Genomic DNA, 7,744 nt, shown 5'->3' with positions numbered 1-7,744 from the left:
CTTTTTGAAAACCCGCGTGTTTTTCCTACTACTAGCAGTATTAAAGCAAAACAAATATAAACCCCCAAATTAAAAATAAAACCCAAATTAAAGAGGCCTTATTACATAAAAATACCCCAAAAACTTAATTTTAAATCAAATAAGAAAATACGTGCGGTTGTGTGGCCACCTTTGAGTCCCTCGCAACACCGATATGCCTAAGGCTGGGGATTACCTGTACTGTTAAACAAATGGGTAAGTTTACAAAAACTCAGTATGTAATCCCATATAAGCAAACAAACAATCAAACAGTGCAAATACAGTCTGGGCCTAAGCCCTTAATATAAACAGTGACAATATCAGTTTGGGCTTTAGCCCATCTCAATACAGAAACAGTTATATATTCAGGCCTTGGCCTATTACAGTAACAGCAAACAGTGCAGTAACAGTAAACAGTATGCAAGTCCTACCCATCCAGTCTCTACACACCATCTCCGTCTAACCCTACACTCTATGTGGGGAAATAATCAACCCACCCATCCCTACACACCAAAATTAGCACCGGTTGTGGCACTAAACAGTATTTGCAGCAGAGCTTCCAGTAAAATAGGCTTAAAGCCATCAATGATTTGCAGCAGAGCTGCCAAAACAGTACACTTCCTCCATCATATAAAAACCCACCCCATGCAATGCATCATGCCATATGTCATGATATTAAACATGTACTCAACACAGTTACAATAGCATGCTAAAATATAAACATATATCACATAGGGGCAAAACAATCAATTTACCATGTAGGGGCATTTCAGTCATTTTACCATATAAGGGTAAAACAGTTATTTTAACACATAAGGGCAAAATAGTCATTTTATCGATTAAGGGTCTAGGTACACCTATCGACCCAATAGAAGGTCCACAGTCATCTCGGGCGACCCGTGCAACCTTAACAGTCAAATAGTGGAAATGGGCCCAAGGCCCATATTGCAGCTCATGTGGGCCCACACGCCCGTATGGCCCACAAAGCCCTATAATGGCCTTAGCCATATGAATTACATAGCCTGACCCAATAATCTCCACATGTCCATATGGTTTACCCATGTGGGGCCCACGAGATCATGGGGTCCACACGGCCCAGTTCGGCCCAAGATGGCCCAAAACGGACTCTGCCTATGAAATTACTCATGGCCGGCCCCAATGATCTTACGCCCATGTTTAGGCGTTCGGTTTACCTCACTAGTGAGCGCACACTTGTGTAGCGTTGTGGGTCACTCATTCTGGCTTTTGCCGATTTGCGAGTAGGGGTAGTGTGTTACACACCTTATTTGCAGAGAACACAACCACGAATACCCTAACACCTAGAATGCATGATAATGATTCCCTTACTGTTTCAGCACCGGTCAAATCACTACAGTCGACTACCAATTACCTAAACACAATTTAGGCCTCCATTAGAAACAGATCATTAAACATAAAGATAGTGTCCCCTCCAACCATCCTTGCCAAAATGCCAAAAAGAGGAGACCATATGCCAAAATCCCGAAACGCTACCTTCACTACACCAACAAGTTTCGCACAACATACATGACGATTAGAGATCACCAACCCTCTAAAGAGAACCTATCACCAACAAAAGAACTAACAGTCATTTCTACAACTGAGTGATTACAATCGAACTTAAACAGCCGAAGAAGTCAGCACGAAACAACATCACCCTACAATGGTACTTAAGAACCTGTGATATCATATTAATAAAACAACCCATAATGAGTTCGCATCAAGGTTAACCCAAAAGCGACTAACCTCCCACCTTCAAAATATACACTGAATCTTGCACCCAAATAAATCTCAGAGTGATGCCCATGAGTGCTTGAAAACCTCTCCCTAATGCCATGTATGAAACATATCAAAGGGAAATCATCAAAAGACTTACCAAAACTTGCAACTCGGAATTGAAAGACTTGCTTTCGAAAAAACCTTAAGTAATGGGACGAAGAGGAGAAAAGAACAAAGACAGAAAAAGAGAAAAAGAAGAAAGAACTCAATGTAACTTCGGCAAGAGAAAACAGCAAAATGATGAAAAGTAGAGTGGGAGGCAAAAGAACTTACACGGTTACAAGTAAAAATAAATCCTTTGCTCGCGCAGAGACTCGAACTCTTGACCTTTTGCAACGTCAACACTCCACTTAACCACTGGACCAACAGGCTCATTCTGACATATCTTTATCCATATTTATCACACTTTACTGCATGTGCGTCAGCTTTGCTGCGTACTATTATCTGATCGGCAATATAATCAGAATGTGACTGCATAATTTACACGCATTGTCTTGCATAACACATATGCCAGCTCTACTGCGTATTGATATCTGAGTGGCTTAGTCCACATATGTGGTGTGTAAGGTTGGATTGGCCTTTTGAGGTCCTAAGTGGTGTGTTTTGGTTGGATGAGCTTAAACAGTTCTTATGCAGTGTGATTGGGGGACAGAGAGGTGTGTTGGTTGGATGGGTGGGTTTTATTATCTGACTGCATTTCATTTGCATCTGTTTATGAGTTCTATTTGTAAGATTAGTTGTCTATAATCTGTATGTTTATACAGCACTCGTGTAGAGTTTTCTGTATGAATTTGGTGTACTCGGGTTGTTACATTTGGTTGGGACGTTAGTTTCAAGTATACTCTCCGATTCTGTGTGTGTTTGAAATTCTATTGTGCTTCTGCTTTGAATACTGTAATTCTGTCTCTTGTTTTGTTTCGAACTTACACTAAGCTCGAGTAGCTCACCCCCTCTTAGTGTTTCCCTTTCAGGTACCTTATCTAATTTCTAACGCTGGGCTCGGTATGCGGAGATTTCAGACGGACTTAGAGAAAACTTAGTAAACGTTATATTTTCAGTTTCTATTTTGTCATTTAGATTTTGAACTGTAAGCTTTTATAAAATTGTAGTACATATTCCGATTTAAGTTTTATTCTACTTATATATATATTATCTCAACTGTAATTTTACTAAATGAATTTTTAGACGATTAAATGTTTCGGTTTGACGTGACAACCTGTTTTTGCAAAAATTCACCTACGATCACTTCGGTGGTCAATGTAATATCCGGGATTCGATCTAAACTTCTAGGCCAGGTTTAGGATGTTACATAACTCACTGACTTGGGTCACACAGCCAAGTTACACGCCCATGTGCTAGGCTGTGTAACCCTCAAGGATGGCCTCGCATGCCCATATGCTAGCTGTGTGTCTCACACGGCCAGATGGCCAAGCCACACGCCCGTGTCTCTGACCGTGTGGACATAAAATGTGCCTTAAACAACAAGCTTACCATATTATGGCTTCAAAAACAAACACATGTTTACATATATATATATATATATATATGTATGTATATATCAAACCAACGTTATACTTAATTACAATTCACTCATAAAACTACTACCGATTAGGACATCCTAGGTACATGCCATCACAAAAGGTAAACATCACCATAATTGAGATCAGGATCGTTGCTAGATGTTGGGTCGGTGATCAAAAGAGAGTACGGAAACAAAACCGCACGTTGAGTAAAACTCAATGATATTTCTATAATCCGAACATTTTAAGACATGATATGATACATGAATGCTCAAATTGAATTATACTATCATACTACTATCTAAATATACAATTACAAGATATCACCATTTCAATATCATGCATTTTATCATCTTAATTCATGCTATACTCAATTTTCACAAGTATTCACATTTAGTTGGTTTAAACATATACCTCAATTCACATCACTTGCTATATAAATAGCTTTGCATATATCAATCAACAATTTACTTATATTATGGCACAAACCAATCCACGTTAAGTAAACTTCACTTATTCGAAAAACCACAAGTATATCTAAAGCATTTGAATTTATTTCACAACTTTAATAATCTAACTCAAGAATATATCATATCTTCTAATGAATAATTGTATATAGATAAGTAAATATAATCTTTTTTAGTAATACTTATAACCATTCTTCTTAGATGATTCATAAAACCTTGCTGTATAGTCCAGTTGATACAAGACACCTGGTGCCTAGCGGATAATCCACAAAAGAGTTTGCGCCCAGCGCTAGTCGGATAAATCGACAAATGTTTGCCCAGCACTAGTCAGATAAACTGATGAAAGTTGTGCTCAACGCTAGTTGGATATACCGATGAATAATTAGTGAGCCCAACTCTAGTTGGATAAACCATCGATTTGCCCCCAGCGCTAGTCGGATAAACCGATGAAATAAATAGTGAGCCCAGCTTTAGTCGGATGAATCGACAATATCAATTACTCATTCGCAAGTCCATAAAATCACATTTCATAATCTCAATATCGCATTTCATAACTCAATATCACGTTTCATAACTCAATATCACATTCACTTCAATTATCTAATAATCAACTCAATATCATATTCACTTCAATTATCTATTAACCATTCATTAATTTATTCCATAATGTCACATTCTATCTGTTTATGATTTTATCAATATCCATTCAATAGAACTTAACCAGACACAAATAAAAACATACTTAAATAATAATTAACAATTAACTAATTAAATTAAGTAAATGACATTCGAGTTTCAAGATTACGAACTTACCTAGCATGTAAACACAAGATTTTATTTAACTCCATACATTAACCAACATTATTCAACTTCAATCTCATCATTCCACATTATATCTCCATATATAGCATTCCCATACTATCGATTTAAATTCTAATTGCTTATTGATTCATTTCATAATGTCACATTTCATATATATATATATAATACACAATTTCTCATCTCATAATTTAATCATTTGCATATATGTAAATATAATTAATATATCAAAATAATGATTAAGTATTTAAATTAAATAAATAGAGTTCGAGTTTAAGGACTACGAACTTACCTGGCTAAATTGTAGAAATACCAAAGTTTAGGGACATTTTAGTAATTTTCTATTTCCCTCTATTTTCCACTCGATCTTGATCCAAATTAATAATTTCATTCAATATATTAATTTAGACAATAAAACAATTCATTTCATACAATTTTGTCTTTTGACATCTTTACAAAATTGCCCCTAAAGTTTTACTTTTATTCAATTTAGTCACTGAGCCCAAAACATGAAAAATAACCATTTTTGCCCAGAATTGAGCTTATTCGAATGTTCATGGTATCCAAAACAGCCGATTTATGCAACAATTTCACATTAAATCCTTATACTTTTATTAATTTAACAAATTAGTAACTAATAAAAAAATTCATCAAAATCATTTAACAAAATACTCTTAAATACAAATCAACATTCCAAATTCATCATATAACATAAAAAATCACAAGATTCATCAATGACAACATTCAAAATCTTTAACAGTTTCAAAATCAAAGGTAGGGCTAGCTGGACCCAGTTGCAACGATATAAAAAATATAAAAATTATAAGAAACTGATAGTTTAGGGGCTTACATGCAAGGAATTTGACTAGCTGAAATTTTCCAGCATCCATGGCTTCTTTTTGTTTGAAATTTCGGTTGAGGAAGAAAAAAAATAAAGATGAAAGCTTTATGTTTACTTTATTTATTCATTTAATACCTAATTTACTTTATTAACCTTTATAATATTTAAAAATTACAACATTGCCAAACCATTATCATCCACTAACACATTAATAGTCTAATTACCATATAAGGACGTCCACTGTAAAGTTCTATAGTTATTTAATACCTTTAGATAATAGAATACAACTTTTGCACTTTACGTGATTTAGTCCTTTTTATCAAATTGAACATGTAAACGTTAAAATTTCTTAACGAAATTTTTATATGATAATACTATCATGCTGTAGATCATAAATTAATATTAAAATAAATTTTTTGACATCTGATTTGTGGTCCTAAAACCATTGTTTCGATTTCACTGAAAATGGGATGTAACAAATATCCTCATAAACATCCCCTATCAAAATCTATAAAAAAGGGTTTATTTATTTAATAAGTCCTCAAATATAGATTCACCTTATAATTTAGTATTCATTCTTACTTTTATCACTTATTTGATTTAGTCCCTTTATTTTAATTAAACACTTTTTCTTCAAAATTACATAACCAAAAATTTAATTCACTTCTAATATAACTCTATAAAATATTTACGAGTACAGTTTAGAGAAATGAGGTCCCAACACCTAAATTTTCAAAATCATCGACTTTAAAACCGATACACTTGTATCTTGTCTAACTTTCTAATAATTAAGATTATTAGATCAACCTCAATATAATACTGTAATACCTTCGTAATTATGAATAAACAATATTCACGAATTCTATCTTCGGAAAACAACATTCCAAAACCACTGTTTTCGACTTTATTGACTTTTGGGTCATTACATTTATCTAATGCATCGTATGGTTACTACTGTAATAACATGAGGGAAAAACTTATTTATTACCTATATATTGCAATAGTTAATAAAAAATTAAACTTGAAACTAGAAAGATAAGTAAAAGCTGTGGGTCGTGCCTCACATTTATTGAATAGTTTGCAGGCACTTACCAAAGCTAGTTGGCAACATCACGATGAGAAGCTTCCCAACATTGTGACGATGCGAATGAGGACGTTGAGACATGGTGACTTGTTTCCCACAAACACTGAGTTTTTTCTCCTAGTTAAATTCCATTATCTTTTCCCAGTAGAACTTTGATACTCTAAGGATATTTTAATGTGATTAGAACTCTAATATTAGCTTATTTAAAAGGGGTCATTGTATCCCCGTTTTAAAAGACTAATTAAGTAGGCAATTAAATATGTAGTACTACAGGGCTTTTATCTTGAAGGCTACAATAAGTCACAAATGAGTTTTGGTGAGAGTTTTCGTTGTAAACATGGAGAAAATTTTGTTTCCGAGTTACAACTTTGTATTCGGGTTTTGAATTTGTACATTAAGGCTTATTTTCTCAATATTGTATTCTTGTTTGTTTACTCATTTAGTGAAAAGCTGAAGCCTCCTTTGCCATTGGTTTTTATCCTCTTCGTAGGGGTTTTCCACATTAAATATTTGTGTTCATTCTTCTCTACTTTTCTTGTTCGCTGCTTATATGGGTCGATCCCTAACAGAAACTCATGTAAAAAATAATGCCTCTTCAAAATAAGCAAAAAAAATTCTTTTTTTTTTGTTATAAATAAGTCATGAGAGTGGTTAAATATTACCAACTGAATTAGTTTATTACTAACTCATATACTAAAACATAACTAGAAAATAATACTCCAACCAAATGTAGGATAAATTGTTTGCATTATAAGATGGAAGGACAAATTGATAAATAAGAAATAGATTACATGAATTATTATACGCAGTAAATATACTTTCTCAAAGAGGTAAAAGAAGACTTAAGATTAATCGATTTTCTTTGAATTATTATTTAATTGAATAAATAAAGGCATAATATCACATTTAAATTATACTATTAATTTCTTTAATCTTTTTAACTTATTTTAAACATAACAAAGTTATTCAATGGGCTTTAGGGTGATGATTACTTTTCGAATGTATGAAACATTAAAGAAGAAATGACAGTCAAAATTTTATTAATATCACATTTAAATTATACTATTATTTTTTGGTAGAAAGAAATATAATTCATTTGGCACATCCCTAAAATTCGCATGCAAGGGCGAATCTAGGTTGGAGCTTTGGGCCATTTTGGATAAATGAGTTTATTGTAATTTTAGACGCTCGTATTGTT

The 7,744-nt window shown here is 33.6% G+C and overlaps 1 long non-coding RNA gene across 1 annotated transcript; it reads right to left on the bottom strand.

Moving 5' to 3' along the window:
* Positions 1 to 3,886: 3,886 nt before the first annotated feature.
* Positions 3,887 to 5,538, bottom strand: LOC128291687 (uncharacterized). The gene is made up of 2 exons (XR_008281507.1): positions 5,472 to 5,538; positions 3,887 to 4,232 (listed from the first exon to the last, which is right to left on the bottom strand). It is a non-coding gene; the product is annotated as an uncharacterized LOC128291687 (long non-coding RNA).
* Positions 5,539 to 7,744: the final 2,206 nt, after the last annotated feature.

This window comes from Gossypium arboreum, chromosome 4 (genome assembly GCF_025698485.1).
Source record: "Gossypium arboreum isolate Shixiya-1 chromosome 4, ASM2569848v2, whole genome shotgun sequence".
In the NCBI taxonomy this organism is placed as follows: Eukaryota; Viridiplantae; Streptophyta; class Magnoliopsida; order Malvales; family Malvaceae; genus Gossypium; species Gossypium arboreum.
Note: the sequence above shows the minus strand (reverse complement) of the source record. Positions and strands in the feature narration are given on the sequence as shown.